Source organism: Pan troglodytes, chromosome 10, assembly GCF_028858775.2.
Source record: "Pan troglodytes isolate AG18354 chromosome 10, NHGRI_mPanTro3-v2.0_pri, whole genome shotgun sequence".
NCBI classification, from domain to species: domain Eukaryota; kingdom Metazoa; phylum Chordata; class Mammalia; order Primates; family Hominidae; genus Pan; species Pan troglodytes.
The window spans coordinates 70,184,640-70,204,038 of NC_072408.2; the positions used below are offsets into that span (position 1 = coordinate 70,184,640).

General features: G+C 41.8%; 1 long non-coding RNA gene across 1 annotated transcript; it reads left to right on the forward strand.

Moving 5' to 3' along the window:
- Nucleotides 1-9,403: 9,403 nt before the first annotated feature.
- On the forward strand, nucleotides 9,404-13,659 carry LOC134807482 (uncharacterized). Its single transcript, XR_010148059.1, has 3 exons — nucleotides 9,404-10,907; nucleotides 13,176-13,324; nucleotides 13,428-13,659. It is a non-coding gene; the product is annotated as an uncharacterized LOC134807482 (long non-coding RNA).
- The last annotated feature ends 5,740 nt before the right edge of the window (nucleotides 13,660-19,399 follow it).

Below are 19,399 nucleotides of genomic sequence, written 5' to 3' on the forward strand. Positions count from 1 at the left end.
TCCAGACAATTTTAAAAATGCATTTTAATGACTTGGTACCAGAGGCTTTCACCACTTGTGACTATATAAAGAGGAAGATTTTAAAATTCTATCGATGATGATTACAATCACATAAAATTGTCTTCAATCTATAGATCCAGTGACCTCAGTATCAAAATGACCTCAATTCCAGGGGCGGTTCTTAGGTGCTCAGCTGAAATTACCCTCTTACCAAAATATCTATATTTTTAAAAATAATTTTATCAAAACTAGGAATTTTTAAACATTAGATTAGCAACTAAGAAAGAAACTCTTGTAGTCAGGTGTGGTGACTCACACCTATAATCCCAGCACTTTGGGAGGCCAAGGCAGGTGGATCACCTGAGGTTAGGAGTTCAAAACCAGCCTGGCCAACATGGTAAAACCCCGTCTCTACTAAAACTACAAAATTAGCCGGACGTGGTGGCTGGCGCCTGTAATCCCAGCTACTCCATAGGCTGAGGCAGGAGAATCGCTGGAACCCAGGAGGCGGAGGTTGCAGTGAGCTGAGAACATGCCATTATACTCCAGCCTGGACAACAGAGTGAGACTCCATCTCAAAAGAAAAAAAGAAAGGAAGAAACTTGCTTTACAAATTGTGATAAACTTTAGGAACTAATATAATATGTGCCCTATAGTAAAGTAAGCCAACGTCTAGAGGTAACATTGCTGTGACATAACAATGCAATAAATATGCATTATACTGCTGCTATTTACTATTCCTCATTTCCCAATCTTGCTTTTGTCCTTTTTTTATACGAATACATCATTTTGCCTAATTACATAAATAAATATCTTCATTTGTAAAATTGGAGATCTAATAGAATCCCACAGATCTCTCCCAGGTCTAACATCCTGTGGTTTCTTAGTCTTTTCCTCAGATCACTCAGTATCTCTTCTTCACAGCAAGATACCCAGCTTGAATTCAGAGAATCTTTAAGGGGTACAGGATACTATGCAAACGCAAAAAAGTCACTGTTTGACAGAGAAGAAATGAAATGCTAATAGTAAGTGGGCATAGTTCATGACAACCATTATGATTCTAATGAGCGAATCATGATGGCAAAACCAACAACTTAAACCTATATGGGAACTATGTTTGTGTTCTAGTTTTGATAGACGATAGAGCCACATTCTGTTTTTTGGAACACAGTCTATATAAATCAGTGATACCAAGTGATAAACTCAATAGCTCTTTGAGGCACCTTTACTTTTTAAAAAATTGTATCTAACTTTTTAATATGTAACTTTGATTTTTAAATAATTTTAAATTCACAGAAAGGTAGCAAGAATAAAACAAGGGAACTCATATATGCTTTACAGATTCACCAACTTTTAAAAATTTGCTATGTATTATTCTTTAACCATTTGAGAGTAGGTGGCATGCATCTTCTCCATTTATCCCTTTATACTTCAATGTGTATTTTTTTTTTTTTTTTTTGAGACAGAGTCTCACTATGTCGCCCAGGCTGGAGTGCAGTGACACGATCTCGGGTTCAACCTCTGCCTTCCAGGTTCAAGCAATTCTCTGTCTCAGCCTCCCGAGTAGCTGGGATTACAGGTGCCCGTCACCACGCCCGGCTAATTTTTGTATTTTTAGTAGAGACGGTGCTTCACCATGTTGGCCAGGCTGGTCTTGAACTCCTGATCTCAGGTGATCCACCTGCCTCTGTCTCCCAAAGTGCTGGGATTACAGGCGTGAGACACTGCACCCAGACCAATGTGTATGTTTTAAGAACAAGGATATTCTTTATGTAGTCACAGTACAGTTAACAAGTTGAGAAAACTCAATAGTGCCAGAATATTTCTACTTGAGAGTGTGTGTTCCAATTTTGTCCATTTATTTAACAATGAAATTTATAGCATTTTCCTTCTTCAGTATAGAATTCATTCTAGGTTCATGTATTGCATTTAGTTGCCGTTACGGCTAATTCTCTTTTAATCTGAAACAGTCCCTCAGTCTTTGTTTTTCCTGATGTTGACATTTTTCTTACAGATGGTTGCTACATGGAATATCCCTCCATGTGGGCTCGTTTGATGGTTCCTCATGATTAGATTCAGGCTACGCATCACCATATAATGATGTTATCTCCTTCTCAAGGTGTTTCTTCTATAAGCACATGATGTTAATCATCTCACTGGCAATTTCTGTTTTCTTTTTTTCTTTTCTAATTTTTATTTTTATTTATTTTCAATTTTTTAACTTTTATTGTAGGTTCGGGGGTACATATACAGGTTTGTTACATGGGTAAATTGCATGTTGCTGAGGTTTAGTGCACAAATGATTTCATCACCCACGTAGTGAGCACAGTACCCAATAGGTAGCTTTTAGACGTTCATCCTCCTCCCACCCTCTACCCTCGAGTAGACCTGAGTCTATTTTTCTCCTCTTTGTGTGCATGTGTACTCAATGTTCAGCTCCCACTTGTAAGTGATAACATATGGTATTTGGTTTTCTGTTCCTACATCAATTCACTTAGAATAATGGCCTCCAGCTGCATCCATGTTGCAGCAAAGGACATTATTTTGTTCTTTTTTATGGCTGTGTAGTATTCCATGGTGCATATGTACCACATTTTCTTTCTCCAGTCCACCATTGATGGGCATCTAGGTTGATTCCATGTCTTTGCTATTGTGAATAGTGCTGCAACGAACATACGAGTGTGTGCGTCTGTGATGGTTAATATTGTCAACTTGGTTGGATTGAAGGATGCAAAGTATTGTTTCTGGGTGTCTGTGAGGGCATTGCCAAAGGAGATTAACATTTGAGTCAGTGGACTGGAAGAGGCAGACCCACCCTCAGTTGGGGTGGGCAGCATCTAATCAGCTGCCAGCACGGTTAGAATAAAGCAGGCAGTAGGTGGAAAGAGATTTGCTGAGTCTCCCGGCCTTCATCTTTCTCCCGTGCTGGGTGCTTCCTGCCTTCGAACATTGGACTCCAAATTCTTCAGCTTTTGGACTCTTGGACCTACACTAGTGGTTTGCCAGGGGTTCTTAGACCTTTGGCCACAGACTGAAGGCTGCACTGTCAGCTTCCCTACTTTTGAAGTTTTGGGACTTGGACTGGCTTCCTTACTCCTCAGCTTGCAGATGGCCTGTTGTGGGACTTCACCTTGTGATGGTGTGAGTCAATACTAGTTAATAAACTCCCCTTCAGATATAATTCTATCCTCTTAGTTCTGTCCTTCTAGAGAACCCTGACTAATACAGTGTCTTTTTGGTAGAATAATTTACATTCCTTTGGGTGCATACCCAGTAATGGGATTGCTGAGTCAAACGGTAGCTGTGTTTTTTGAGAAATCTCCAAACTGCTCTCCACAGTGGCTGAACATTCCCACCAGCACTGTATAAGCATTCCCTTTGCTTCACCACCTCACTAGAATGTTATTTTTTGACTTTTTAATAATAGCCGTTCTGACTGGTATGAGATAGTATCTCCTTGTGGTTTTGATTTGCATTTCTCTAATGATAAGTGAGGTTGAGCTTTTTTTTTTATGCTTGTTGGCTGCGAGTATGTCTTTTGAGGAGTGTCTGTTCATATACTTTGCCTATTTTTTAATGGAGTTTGTTTTTGCTTGTTGATTTGTTTAGGTTCCTTATAGATTCTGGATATTAGACCTTTGTTGGATGCATAGTTTGCAAACATTTTCTCCCATTCTGTAGATTGTCTATTTACTCTGTTGATAGTTTCTTTTGCTATGCAGAAGCTCTTTAGTTTAATTAAGTCCCACTTTTCTTTTCTTTTCTTTTCTTTTCTTTTCTTTTTTTTTTTTTTTTTTTTTGAGATGGAGTTATGGCTCTGTCTCCCAGGCTGGAGTGCAGAGGCATGATCTCAGCTCACTGCAACCTCTGCCTCCCAAGGCCAAGCAATTCTCGTGCCTCAGCCTCCCGAGTAGCTGGGACTACAGGCGCCCGCCATCACGCCCAGCTAATTTTTATATTTTTAGTAGAGACAGGGTTTTGCCATGTTGGCCAGGCTGGTCTCGAACTCCTGACCTCAGGTGATCTGCCCGCCTCAGCCTCCCAAAGTGCTGGGATTACAGGTGTGAGCCACTGGGCCCAGCCTGAGCCACTGTGCCTGGCTGAGTCCCACTTTTCTGTTTTTGGTTTTGTTGCAATTACTTTTGGAGACTTCATCATGCAATATTTGCCAAGGCCTATGTCCATAATGGTATTTTCTAGATTTTCTTCTAAGGATTTTATAGTTTTAGGTCTTACACTTAAATCTTTATTCCATCTTGGATTGATTTTTATATATGGTGCAAGGAAGGGGTCCAGTTTCAATCTTCTCCATATGGCTAGCTAGTTATTCCTGCACCATTTATTGAATAGGGAATCCTTTCCCCATTGCTTGTTTTTGTTGGCTTTGTTGAAGATCAGGTGGTTGTAGGTATGCAGCTTTATTTCTGGGTTCTCTATTCTGTTCTATTGGTCTATGTGTCTGTTTTTGTGCCAGTACCATGCTGTTTTGATTACTGTAGCCTTGTAATATGGGTTGATGTAGGGTAGGGTGATGCATCCAGCTTTGTTCTTTCTGCTTAGGATTGCTTTGGCTATTAAGTCTCTTTTTTGGTTTCATATTAGTTTGAAAACATTTTTTTCCAGTTTGATAGGAATAGCATTGAATCTGTAGATTGCTTTGGGCAGTATGGCCATTTTAACAATATTGATTCTTCCAGTCCGTAAGGACGGAATGTTTTTCTTTTTGTTTGTGTCATCTCTGATTTCTTTGAGCATTGTTTTGTAGTTCTCCTTGTAGAGATCTTTCACTTCCATGGTTAGCTGTATTCCTAGGTATTTTATTCTTTTTGTGGCTATTGTGAATGGGATTGCATTGTTAATTTGGCTCTCAGCTTGGATATTATTGGTGTATAGAAATGCTACTGATTTTTGTGCCTTGACTTTGTATCCTGAAGCTTTACTGAAGTTGTTTATCACTGTGAGTCTTTCGGCAGAGCCTGCGGGATTTTCTAGATGTAGACTCATATCTGTGAAGAGAGATAGTTTGGCTTGCTCTCTTCCTGTTTGGATGCCTTTTATTTCTTTCTCTTGCCTACTTGCTCTGGCTAGAACTTCCCTCACTGGCGATTTCTTTCTGGTCACCTGGTTATGGTGTGGTCTTGTTTCTTTTACTGTTTACCCATTTATGACTAATAAGCCATTTATGGGGTCACATCTATTTCTTATACTAGCGTTTGCCCCAAATTTGTAAAATTAGAAGTCTAATAAAATGTCAGGATCATCATCATAGATTTTTTTATTTTTGAGACAGTCTCACTCTGTCGCCCAGGCTGGAGTGCGGTGGCACGATCTCAGCTCACTGCAACCTCCACTTCTTAGGTTCAAGCAATTCTCCTGCCTCAGCCTCCCGAGTGGCACCCGCCGCCACACCCAGCTAATTTTTGTATTTTAGTAGAGACCGGGTTTCACAATGTTGGCCAGGCTGATCTCAAACTCCTGACCTCGTGATCCACCTGCCTCAGCCTCCTAAAGTGCTGGGATTACAGGCGTGAGCCACCGCGCCTGGCCAATAAAAAAAAATTTTTTTTTAAATGTCTCTGTCACCCAGGCTGGAGCACAGTGGCACGATGTCAGCTCATTGCAACCTCCACCTCCCAGGTTCAAGCGATTCTCCTGCTTCAGCCTCCCGAGTGGCACCTGCCACCATGCCCGGCTAATTTTTGTATTTTGAGTAGAGGTGGAGTTCCACCATGTTGTCCAGGCTGGTCTCGAACTCCTGATCTCAAGTGATCTGCCTACCTCAGTCTCCCAAAGTGCTGGGATTACAGTCATGAGCCACCACACCCGGCCAGAATTCTTTTTAAAAATATTTTCTAAGTATGTGATTGAGACTATAAACTCTAAAGTCAAATGCCTTAGGTTTAAATCCAATTCCACCACTTTTTGCTGGAAAACACGGTAAGTGACCTTACTTCCCTTTGCTTCAATTCCGTCATCTATAAAAATTTAGGAGATGAAAATAATGCCCCAGTTCATGGTGTTGTTACAGAATTAAATGAGTTTATAATACATATCTGGCACATAAAACACACAATAAATCTTGGATTTTATATGTAATATATTTATATTTTATACATAATATATACTTTTTAGGGCACTCTTAACAATATAGGATAGTAAATAAAAATCCAAATAATGAAGTAATTATTTTTTTATTGTCCCCCAAATTTTATTAATATAAACAATGTGTAAGTGGACATATTTGAGCCAAATCATTCAAATATAATGATCATTTAAATATGAATCACAACCTATGATTAATTCCACAGGGTAAACACCAAGAAGTTAAAAAAATGGGTTAAAATATATGTATACATTTAAGATTCTCAAAGCGTACTACAAACCCCCCAATTTTTGTGTATACTTTCCTCAGCAACAAACACAATTATCAGTCTCTTGATACTTATTTCAATTTTAGATATTATCTTTTTTACATATGTGTTTTAAATTTTTTTCCATAGGTTATTAAGGTACAGGTGGCATTTGATTACATGAGTAAGTTCTTCAGTGGTGCTTTGTGGGATTTTGGTGCACACATCACCTGAGCAGTACACACTGCACCCTATTTGTAGTCTTTTATTCCTCGCCCCCCTCCCACCCTGAAGTAATTATTTTAGACGCAGCTGTTATTCTTCTACCACTAGATCTAAAACATAAATTTAGACAGATCTATTTTTATAAATTACTTGCAAGTGTTTTGATGTTTTTTGTCATTCATTTCTTGAACAAATTTGCACCAAGCTCTTATAATGTGCCAGGCACGGATGTAGGCACTGGGTATACAGTGGTGAACTAGATGGCTCACGTGGAGATTTTATTCTACTGGAGAATATAATTAAGAAGTAAATATATAAGTTAGATAATTCCAGGTAGTACCAATTGTTCTGAAAAAAAAAACAAAACAGGGCGATGTGATAGACAGAGCCCGGGGTGTCAATATCAGATGACTCAGTCAGGGAAAACATTTTGGTGACCTACATATTTAACGTCTCTTCACTGCTTATCTAACAAAATTTTTCATAGAATTATGATTTGAATTGAAACAACATGGAACAAATCCTTCCTAGTACATTAAGCTATATAAATAAGATATTATCACAGTTGTGTAATGTTTTTACTATTGCAGAACATGTAGCAGTTAAACTGATCTTGCATAGTGCTGCTCTTAATTGAAAATCTGCCCCCTTTATCATCATCCCTTCCTAATTAAGCTGCTGATGTCATTGATTACATACTTCCATTTGAAAACTAGCTGCATGAATACTTCTTCCTTCCCTCTGCTGTATTTTCTATCCTAGCTGTTCTGGATGTAAGATGTCCTTTCAAATATGTTTCATTGTATAAAAACCACATTGAAACTTACCTCATAGCCTCATCATTCCTTAATTTTTCCATAGTCTCATTTGCCCAACCCAGTGCTGCATTGGCCTCAGAGATGGTGTAACACTCAAGGATTATCTTTTGCGTCTTTTGAGATCTTACTCAAGGTTTCTTGTGTAACCCTCCTTGGACTTGAGGTATTTGGGGCTTGAAAGTCAAACAGACTTTCCTTTGAAGTTTTCATTTGCCATTTAGCAGCTGTGTGACTTTGGGAGGGTTGCTTAACCTCCCTAGTCTCGTCTCTAACGTGTAGAGTAATTGTGAGGTTTAGATAAGGTGAAGTGAAATTATATACATGAAAGGCTAGCATAGCATCTTGCCTGGGGCTCAAGCTGATCATCAACTATGGTGTACTCTTCCTCCACTCTTACCCCTGGTGAACTCTGTGGAGCTAATGGAGCTAAGGAATCTCTCCAAGGAGTTCCTGAAACTGGCCAACTCCCTTCAAGGCAGAATTTCGTATCCTCAGAGGACAACAAATACCTAGATGATGAGGTAGTTTCCAAAACTACCTCAACAGGCTAGTCCAGGATTTCTTAACCTGGGAACCATAGACCCTAAAGCAGAGGAACTTGGGGTGTGCCGAGAGACAGCCAGGAGATGGAAAGGCCTTAAAAGCAAGCTTTGCGCATTCTGATTTGTGTGATTTGTGTCCCCAGTGACCAGAACAGACATACTTGCCTTTCTAGTTCTGCTCCATAGGAGTTCTGCTCTAGTTCTTGATCAAGTATTTATATAGCATTGCCATTTCATTTCTAATAAATTAGAATGTAATGACTTCTCATAGTCCAGAACAGTATCTTTCAAAAATGTGATGTGCTTCAGAATCTGCTGGTTGCTTGTTAACTATGCAACTTTATGAACCCTCCAAAAGTACTAAATCAAAATCCCTGAGGGTGGAACCCAGAATCTACATTTAATAAATGTCACAAGTGACTCTTAAGGCAAATGAAAGTTATATACCTGGACTCTTACCATATATTTAACATGTATCTTAACCTTCTATTACTAATTTTTTTTCATTCAAATATAGAAAAGCATATGAGATTCTGAAAATGTCTGATTTGTAAAATGATTTGTAAATTTCTGTAAAACAATTTTGCAAGTTTCTCGTGAAGTAATGCTTTGCCCAGATAATCTTTCTACAATAGGGTGAGTATAAAGTATAAGAAAAATACTGATCAGCCCTGTGCGATGGCTCACACCTGTAATCCCAAAACTTTGGGTGGCCAAGGCAGGCAGACCACTTGAGCTCAGGAGTTCCAGACCAGCCTGGGCAACATAGAGAAACTCCATTGCTACAAAAAATACAAAAATTAGCCAGGTGTAGTGGTAAGCACCTGTGGCCCCAGCTACTTGGGAGGCTGAGGTGGACAATTGTTTAAGCCCAGAAGGTTGAGGCTGCAGTGAGCTGTGATTGTGCCACTGCACTCCAGCCTGGAAGCCTGGAAGCCTGGGTGACAGAGTGAGACCCTGTAAAAAAAAAAAAGGTAGGGAGGGGGAGGTGAGAGGAGGGGAGGGGAATGGAGGGAGGGGGAGGGGAGGAGATGGGAGGGGGAGGGGAGGAGAAGGGAGGGGGAGGGGAGGAGAAGGGAGGGGGGAGGAGAAGGGAGGGGGAGGGGACGAGAGGGGAGGGGGAGGGGAGGAGAAGGGAGGGGGAAGGGAGGGAAGGGAAGGGGGGAGGAGAAGGGAGGGGGAGGGGAGGGGGAGGGGAGGAGAAGGGAGAGGGAAAGGGAGGAAAGGGAGGGGGAGGGGAGGGGAGGGGCAGGGGAGGGGGAGGAGAGGGGAGGGGAGGGGGAGCAGAGGAGGGGGGAGGAGAAGGGAGGGGGAAGGGAGGGAAGGGAGGGGGAGGGGAAGAGAGGGGAGGGGGAGGGGAGGAGAAGGGAGGGAAGAGAGGGGGAGGGGAAGGGAGGGGGAGGGGAGGAGAGGGAGGGGGAGGGAGGGGGGAAGGGAAGGGAAAAGGGAAGGCTGATCAATTTGGAAATTAGGTGTCAATTTCTGTAAATTCATGAGTGAACCCTGCCTCCATCTACTTGGGAAAACAGTGATCTTAAAGGGATGCTCAGTGAGATTGCTTGCCTTAGCTCTTTTGCTTGGCTTTAGTTTCCATATACAAGGTGTACGGCTAACATGCACATATGCAGTCCTCATATTTGGGAAGCTGGGGCAGACTTCATGCTCTCCACCCCAGCCGGAGGTATATGATTTCTACAACCACAGACCCCCTAGTGTTGCTTTTGGGTCCTATGGCTTTAAAAGAGGGGTGGCAACCAGGTGGAGATTCTGCACATACACAGTAGCCAGGATTATACCTATAGGTATTTCTTTGTCTCTGTGGATTTTGAAGACACCATGTATTATACAAGTATGATCAGGATTCTTCTGACCAGAAATGGTTGGCTAAGTCTGAAGTTTTTGTTTTTTTTTTAATCTTCTAAACAGAGTTGCATAAAGGTAAGAAATTTAAAAATGGGTTCTGGGGTCCAAAAGATCTGACTTCAGTTCTGACCCTACCATCGCAAACTACGTGACCTTAGGTCTCAGTGAGGATTAAATGTCGTCATATATATAAAGTATATGGCATGTAGTAGTCTTAACAGAAGGCTGTTATCAGGAATATTCTTTCATGTAAAGTGTAAACACCTATTCAAATACAAACCTGAGAAGGGAGGAAGGATGGGATGTACCTAACACTGACAAGGTGGTTTTGCTTTTGGAAGGAGACTGGGAGTCAGTGTGAAGGTGCTTGTCTTTTGGTTAGATTTGGGAGGCCACACCTAGGTCCAGGCTCTGCAGCAGCTAAGGAAAGACTTCCCCGAACTTTCTAGACTTTACCAAAGGATACTTAATGGTGGAAGAGATGGAGGGAGAGGAAATATGTGAGGATCTAGGGAAGAGCCCTAAGCAATTGTGCCAAACATAAAATTTCACTCTCTGCAACATATACACATTTACTTTTGTATAAAAATGATGCTTTGCCCCTGCCCCCCACAAATCGTTATGGTAAATTGATAGTCTAGAAAGTTGCACTCTGTGTATCCTAAAACCTAAAATGCCCATGGGTGAGTACATACGCAGCAGTTTGAGAAACAGGCATTGAAAGTCGAAAGGATAAGCCCACATCCCTTCATAGGGCCCTTCACAGTCTGAGTGCCAGTTACCTCCTCTGCTCTCTGTCCCTTTCAAATGCCTCCCCACTTCCCAGACACAGAAGGCCCTTTAGCTGCCTGAGGCCTTTATTTCGGTGCTTCCAGCCTGCCTGAAGTGAAGGGCCTTCCATCCAACTCTCCTTTAGGAATTTGGGCTGCTATAATGACATACTACAGACTTAGTGGCTTATTAACAACAACCATTTATTTCTTGCAGTTCTGGAAGCTGGGCAGTTCAAAGTCAAGGTGCCGGCAGATCCAGTGTCTGGTGAGGGCCAGTGGTCTCCCGGTCTCTGATGGTGCCTTCTTGCTGCATCCTCACCGGGAGGAAAGGCTGAGGTAGCTCCCTGGGCCTTTCACAAGGGCACGAATCCCATTCATGAGGGCTCTACCCTCACGACCTAATCACCTCCCAAAAGCCCCGTCTCTTAATACTATCACTTTGGGGGTTAGGATTTCAACATATGAATTTGCAGGTGACACAAACATTCAGGCCACAGCATCCTTCTTCCCTACTTCCCCCCAACAATCTAATTCCCCCTCCCAGATCCAGCTGAAAAACACTTTGGTGAAGCCTCCCCAGCTTCTCTAGGCAGGCAACAAGTCTCCCTCAGCACCCTTCTGGTACATTCCAGTAATTCCTCTCCTGTTCACTATGGAGATGAACCTAGTCTTATTCACCTTCATATCCCCTAGTGCAGGGGATATTTAGCAAGCATTCAATAAATTAGTATAGACAACTAATTAATGAAAGAAAAGTAACTGGAAATAGAGCTGTTTTAAAAAGATTTTTCCTTACACCCAAGATTGTCCTTTGGGCATGGAGGATAAGATGAGTCCAGCATTTTAAAGAGAAACATCCTGAATGATGTTAGCCCATATGCATTAATGTGGATCTGGTATATGCAAAAGGGCTTTGCATTAAGTATATGACTTTATTATACTTCCTCTTCACGTTATATATTTCTACAGAAAGATGATTTTTAAGTGAAAATTTTTAAATTTTGCAGATGGATTTGTTTGGAAAGTGAGGTAAGAGATGGTTTACCAAGACTGGTTCATTTTTTATTTCATATTTTTAGTTCGTCAGAGCAGGCTAAATTCAGTCCTCCTGTGATTTTTCTCAGAAGTTTTCCCCTTTAAATAGATAAGTAATGATGTGAAAAACACACACACACAACACATACACACACACACTCACACACAGACACACAGCCGTTAAGAGGAAATCAATTATGCCATTATAGGAATCCAGTATTCTGGGAACCTTGCTATATTTGGCTTTAGATACACAATAAGCACTGAAAATTGTTAGATGCAGCAGTTCGGTTTATTGAATTGCAGATACTAGAAATAACAACTACTAAGAAAAGATCCAAAAAAAATTTACTTATGAAATATGCTGCTGCCCTGGAGGCCTGCATTAACTTCTACCTATTAGTATGTTAGTAATCCCACATACAATAGTGCTAGGGCATATCAATATCTTAAAGAAATATAGGATCAGGGTTATAAGTTTATTTTTAATCTTCATTTCTACTCTTATTTATCCATACTATAATCGCCTGTAGGGCCTGTTTGAGAGTCAGTTCAAGAATTATTTATTACGCTTCCACTATCTGTCAGGTCTACACATACTTAATGCTTTGACTATAACAATGAGTAGGACATGGTCCCTGATCGTCAGGAACTCATAATCAGAGATGTAAAGAAATACATACAATACAGCTCTTTTATTAAGCCCAGGGACCTAACGTCTCCTTTCATGAGTTGACCTAATTAGCATATGCTTTACCTTATTAACAAAATTGTAAGCAGACATCCTTCTCTGGAAATCTCGAATTCACTTCAAAATGTGTATCAGTTTAAGCACTCATGAGCACGCACACACCAGCATGTGTGCTGAAGACACTGATAACTACAAAGGCAATAAGAGCATGCAAATTTGAATGCTAAAGTTGTATTTTTTTAACTGGGAAATAAAAATGATGAATTATTACTTGCACTATAAGCTTAGCTTTAAAATAAATACTGCTTTATTTTAGGCAAATACAGTAAGAATTCTTTCCTGTTTAAATGGAAATTATATTTCTTACTTTTTAAAAAACATTAATATTGGGCCAGGCACAGTGGCTCATGCCTATATATTCCCTGCACTTCGGGAGGCCGAGGCAGGAAGATGGCTTGAGCTTAAGACCAGCCTGGGCTACATGGCAAAACTTCCTCTCCATAAAAAAATACAAAAATGAGCCAGGTGCAGTGGCATGTGCCTATGTTTACAGCTACTTGGGGGCTGAGACCGGAGGATCACTTGAGCCCAGGAGGAAGAGGCTGCAGAGAGCCACTGCACACTAGCCTGGGTGACAAAGTGAGACTCTGTCTCAAAAAACAAACAAAAAGAGTATCCTTCTCCACATTTTGCCCCTAATTCAACCTTATTAAATTAATTAATGTCTTCCAAACTGTAAAGTGTCAGCCTTTTCTGGGATGTTTTCTGAGGTTACTCCTTAATGAATAACCAAGGAATTTTGAAGACAATTGCTTCCAACTAAGTATTGCTCATTTCTAAGTGGTTCCAACTGAATTTTAATTACGTGTTTTCTTTAGATGTAGCATCAGTTGGTAAACCTCCAAGAACAAAGATCACAGAGATGTCTATGGTTGAAAATGGATCAAAGAGAATTCACAATGTCCAGAAAGAGAGGAGTGAGGCAACAAGGTGATCATTACCAAGTTCCTCACCTCCGCGAACCCAGGTATGTAAACACTCAATAAATGTTGAGGGAAACTGGTGATCTACCTGGAAACTTAAGAGAAAAATAACCACCGTGAAATGGTTTCACACGTTATCACACACAGGAACCATTGTGTCCAGAATTGGTTCCTTCCGGTGGGTTCTTGGTCTTGCTGACTTCAAGAATGAAGCCTCAGACCCTCGCGGTGAGTTGTTACAGTTCTTAAAGATGGTGTGTCTGGAGTTTGTTCCTTCAGATGTGTCCAGAGTTTCTTCCTTCTGGTGGGTTCGTGGTCTTGCCGACTTTAGGAGTGAAGCCGCAGACCTTCACAGTGAGTGTCACAGCTTTTTTTTTTTTTTTTTGAGACGGAGTCTCGCTCTGTCGCCCAGGCTGGAGTGCAGTGGCGCGATCTCGGCTCACTGCAAGCTCCGCCTGCCGGGTTCACGCCATTCTCCTGCCTCAGCCTCCCGCGTAGCTGGGACTACAGGCGCCCGCTACTACGCCTGGCTAATTTTTTGTATTTTTATTAGAGACGGGGTTTCATTGTGTTAGCCAGGATGGTCTCGATCTCCTGACCTCGTGATCCGCCCGCCTCGGCCTCCGAAAGTGCTGGGATTACAGGCGTGAGCCACCGCGCCCGGCCGTGTTACAGCTTTTAAAGGCAACGTGTCCAGAGTTTTTGTTCCTCCCAGTGGGTTCGTGGTTTTGCTGACTTCAGGAATGAAGCTGCAGACCTTCGTGGTGAGTGTCACAGCTCCTAAAGTTAGTACAGACCCAAAGAGTGAGCAGCAGCAAGATTTATCATGAAGAGCGAAAGAACAAAGCTCCAACAGCATGGAAAGGGACCCAAGCGAGTTGCTGCTGCTGGCTCGGGTGGCCAGCTTTTATTCCCTTATTTGGCCCCACCCACATCCTGCTGATTGGTCCATTTTACAGAGAGCTGATTGGTCCATTTTACAGAGAGCTGATTGGTCCATTTTACAGTGTGCTGATTGGTGCGTTTACAATATGGTAGCTAGACACAGAGCACTGATTGGTGCATTTTTACAGAGTGTTGATTGGTGTGTTTACAATCCTTTAACTAGACACAGAGTGCTGATTGGTGTGTTTTTACAGAGTGCTGATTGGTGCGTTTACAATCCTCTAGCTAGACACAGAGCGCTGATTGGTGCGTTTTTACAGAGTGCTGATTGGTGTGTTTACAATCCTCTAGCTAGAGAAAAAAGTTCTCCAAGTCCCCACTTGACCCAGGAAGTCCAGCTGGCTTCACCTCTCACTATGTCTGGTTGGAGATTTTGCTTCCAGGAGCCATTGAATATAAATACTCCAGGAAGAAAATAAAAATGCTTTTACCCCATTGATATGATTTGGCTGTGTCCCCAGCCATATCTCATCTTGAATTCCCACATGTTGTGGGAGGGACCTGGTGGGAGGTAATTGAATCATGGGGGCAGGTCTCTCCCATGCTGTTCTCGTGATAGTGAGTAAGTCTTCAGCAGCATGAAAACCGACTAATACAGTAAATTGGTACCAGTAGAGTGGGGTGTTGCTGAATAGATACCCGAAAATGTGGAAGCAACTTTGGAACTGGGTAACAGGCAGAGGTTGGAACAGTTTGGAGGGCTCAGAAGAAGACAAGAAAGTGTGAGAAAGTTTAGAACTTCCTAGAAACTTGTTGAATGGCTTTGACAGAAATGCTGATAGTGATATAAACAATAAAGTCCAGGCTGAGGTGGTCTCAGATGTAGATGAGAAACTTGTTGGGAACTGGAGCAAAGGTGACTCTTGTTCTGTTTTAGCAAAGAGACTGGTGGCATTTTCCCCCTGCCCTAGAGATTTGTGGAACTTTGAATTTGAAAGAGATGATTTGGGGTATCTGGCAGAAGAAATGTCTAAGCAGCAAAACATTCAAGAGGTGACTTGGGTGCTGTTAAAGGCATTCTGTTTTATAAGGGAAGCAGAGCATAAAAGTTCAGAAAATTTGCAGCCTGACCATGTGATAGAAAAGAAAAACCCATTTTATGAGGAGAAATTCAAGCTGGCTGCAAAAATTTGCATAAGTAACAGGGAGTCGAATGTTAATCCCCAAGATAATGGGGAAAATGTTTCCAGGGCATGTCAGAGGTCTTTACAGCAGCCTCTCCCATCACAGGCCCAGAGGTCTAGGAGAAAATGGCTTTGTGGGCTAGGCCCAGGGTCCCTCTACTGTGTGCAGTCTAGGGACTTGGTGCCCTGCATCCTAGCCACTTCAGCCATGACTAAAAGAGGACAAGGTACAGCTTGGCTGTTGCTTCAGAGGGTGGAAACCCCAAGCCTTGGCAGCTTCCATGTGGTGTTGAGCTTGCAGGTGCACAGAAGTCAAGAATTGAGGTTTGAGAACCTCCATCTAGATTTCAGAAGATGTATGGAAACACCTGGATGCCGAGGCAAAAGTTTGCTGTGGGGCGTTTGGGGGGGCCTTTGTGCGGGGGGCGCTCATGGAGAACTTCTGCTAGAGCAGTGCAGAAGGGAAATGTGGGGTCAGAGGCCCCACATAGAGTTCCTGCTGGGGCACTGCCTAGTGGAGCTGTGAGAAGAGGGCCACTGTCCTCCAGACCCCAGAATGGTAGATCCACTGATAGATTGCACCGTGTGCCTGGAAAAGCTGCAGACACTTAACTCCAGCCTGTGAAAGCAGCCTGGAAAGGGGCTATACCCTGCAAAGCCACAGGGGCAGAGCTGTCCAAGATCGTGAGAACCCACCTCTTGCATCAGTGTGTCCTGGATGTGAGATATGGAGTCAAAAGGGATCATTTTAGAGCTTTAAAATTTGACTGCCCTGCTGGATTTCAGACTTGCATGGGGCCTGTAGCCCCTTTGTTTTGGCCAATGTCTCCCATTTGGAATGACTGTATTTATCCAACGCCTCTACCCCTATTGTATCTAGGAAGTAACTAACTTGCTTTTGATTTTACAGGCTCATAGGTGGAAGGGACTTGCCTTGTCTGGGATATGACTTTGGACTGTGGACTTTTTATTTAATGCTGAAATGAATTAAGACTTTGGGGGACTGTTGGGAAGGCATGATTGGCTTCGAAATATGAGGACATGAGATTTGGAAGGGGCCAGGGGTGAATGATATGGTTTGGCTGTGTCCCCACCCAAATCTCTTCTTGAATTCCCTTGTGTTGTGGGGGGGACCTGGTGGGAGGTAATTGAATCATGGGGACAGGTCTTTCCCATGCTATTCTCGTGATAGTGAGTAGGTCCCATGAGATCTGATGGTTATGATAAGGGGTAGTTTTTCTGCACAAGCTCTCTTTGATTGCTGCTATTCATGTAATAAGTGACTTGTTCCTCCTTGCCTTCACCATGATTGTGAGGCTTCCCTCACAATCCACATGGAACTGTAAGTCCAATTAAACCTCTTTCTTTTGTAAATTGCCCAGTCTTGGGTATCTTTACCCAAATGTCTTTATCAGCAGCCTGAAAATGGACTAATACATTCATTTGATTTCCCTGGAGGAAAATAAGGCTGGTGTTCTTTTTTTTTTTTTTTTTTTTTTTTTAAACGGAGTCTCACTCTATTACCAGGCTTGAGTGCAGTGGCACGATCTTGGCTCACTGCAACCTGCACCTCCTGAGTTCAAGCGATTTTCCTGCCTCAGCCTCCTCAGTAGCTGGGACGATAGGCATGCGCTACCACACCCAGCTAATTTTTTGTATTATTAGTAGAGACGGGATTTCACCATATTGGGCAGGATGGTCTCCATTTCTTGACCTTGTGATCCTCCTGCCTCGGCCTCCCAAAGTGCTGGGATTACAGACGTGAGTCACCGCATCCGGCCAGTTGGCTGGTGTTCTTAAGCAGAACATGTATACTCTCACACCTTTACAAAAGGATCTATTGAGAGATAATTTACTCATTGACACTGTGATTCAGGCTTGACTGACAAAATGACTGTAATACCTGTTCTTATTGTAGCCGGCCATGCTTGGGTTAGGATCAGGCATTCATATTCACACTTCCGACTGTAGAAAGGAAAAATTCTGACTATAGAAAGGAGAAAGAAAACTGTAATGATACAAATGAAGTATTTTGATTTCAAAGGTATGTTTGAAATCATCTGCCACTCACAGAGTGGAATTGTAACATCAGAATCTAGACCCCCATCCAAAATTAAATTGCCAGTAAGTTATGGCACATTTTAGGAAAACTCGTGGTGCTCTCGTTCTCACGTAGTGCTCAACTTAGTCCTCTCGACAAATTTGCCATATTTCACTCTATTCTTCAGTCTCGCTATACATTATCTTTTTGAGGGCACAGATGGTGTCTTACTCACCAGCAGATTTCCAGTAGCTAGTACACTACTGGGTACACGTTAAATCCTTTAAAAACAGTTGTTAAAGAAGTACAAGGACATCCATTAAAATGCCTAGATTTTTATTACCAATCTGCAAAATTAACATAAATGGCTAATCATATTATTGATATAACTGAGGCTATGTATAAGACCTGTTGCAATGATGCAAAGCAGCACAGGAGTTCCTTATACATTACCAAGGAGGAGATTTTGCATTTAAATCTTTTCATATGATTCCAAGATAATCTTGAAAATCTTTGAACATACTTTCTTTTATAACTGCAGGCGCCATTGGCTAATTTTCTGGAACACACCTTTATACTCTGGTCCAACGGATTTTTTAAGATGTCTTCAAGACCATATCTAGAAAAAGAAATAAGCAAATGAACATTTATGGATGTTACACTATGCCCCCACATGCTGCACTAAATGCTTTATTTCCTTTGAAATGGTCATCACAGTTATCTTGTGACGTAGCCATTAAACTCTCATTTTATGAGTAAGGAAATCAGTGTCTTTATTTGTAACCTCTGAAGGAATGGAAAATAGATGGAATAGAAGCCATCCAGAGAAAAACTGTGCTCAGTCCTAAGATATGCCAGTACTGGAAGATATCCAGAGCAGATGAAATAGACAAAACACTGCTCCTCAAGGAATAACCACATGTCACAGCATCCTCTGTAATAAACACACAGTGTTGTTGAGTATATTCCCACGGGGCCTTTTAAAGTAATTGGATGAATCTAGAATTTAGCCTTGTGCATACAGTTGCTAGTGAATGGGTAAGTCAGTTGTCTTTGAGGCCAAGTTGGCCTATGTGGGTCACAATAAAATGCTGGAGTCCTCCCTCGGGCTCTGTCCTTAGAATTATTTATGTACACCACAACCATGTCCATAATTTGGCTATATAGAGCCTAGATGTACATCTCCAACTTGGACCTCTGTTGAATTTCAGCCTCAGATAAACTGACTCCCAGACATCTCTAAAACGTGTCTTATGTTGGGCCCTTGATATTTTCTCATCAAATCAGCTTCTTCTCCATCGATGACAAATCAATTGTTAACGCTCTTCATGATGCGGCACTTCCTTACCTCCCTGACTTCATCTCCTACTGCTCTCCTCTTTGCTCACTCTACCACAGGCACGTGGCCTTCATTGCTGCTTTCTAAGCATACTTGGCAAGCACCTGCCTCAGGACCTCTGCACTTGCAGTTCTCTTCTTGGGATACCTTTCCCCTAGATATTCACATGGCTTCCTCCTTCACCACCCTCAGGTCGTGCACAAACGGCACCTTCTCAATGAGGCCTTCCCATCTAAAATTATAACTCCCTTCCCACCCGCCCCTCCAAGTCACAAGCACTTTCTATCCCCTTCCCCCTCTTGCTTTACTTTTCTTAAAATTAATTTATTCTCACTCATTTTGGCAGTGAAAGTTGCTTTATTTTTCTCTTTTGCACTTAACACTATCTAACCATCTACTTATTTTTCTTATTATCAGCAAGAAACACTTGATGAAATCTTAGATGTCTTTGATAATAAGATGCAACATTATTTTTGTATCACAAGAAAAGAAAAGCAGCTGCCAATTACAAATGTAAGATGGTACTAAGTCAGATTACAATTTCAGAGATTTTGAAGTGTGAAAAATTGTCCATCTTACATTTGATGAAATAAAGTATTTTCTTTATTGTTTTTCTCTCTCACTAAAATGCAAATTTCCATATGGATGTGGATTTTTTTTTTTTTTTGAA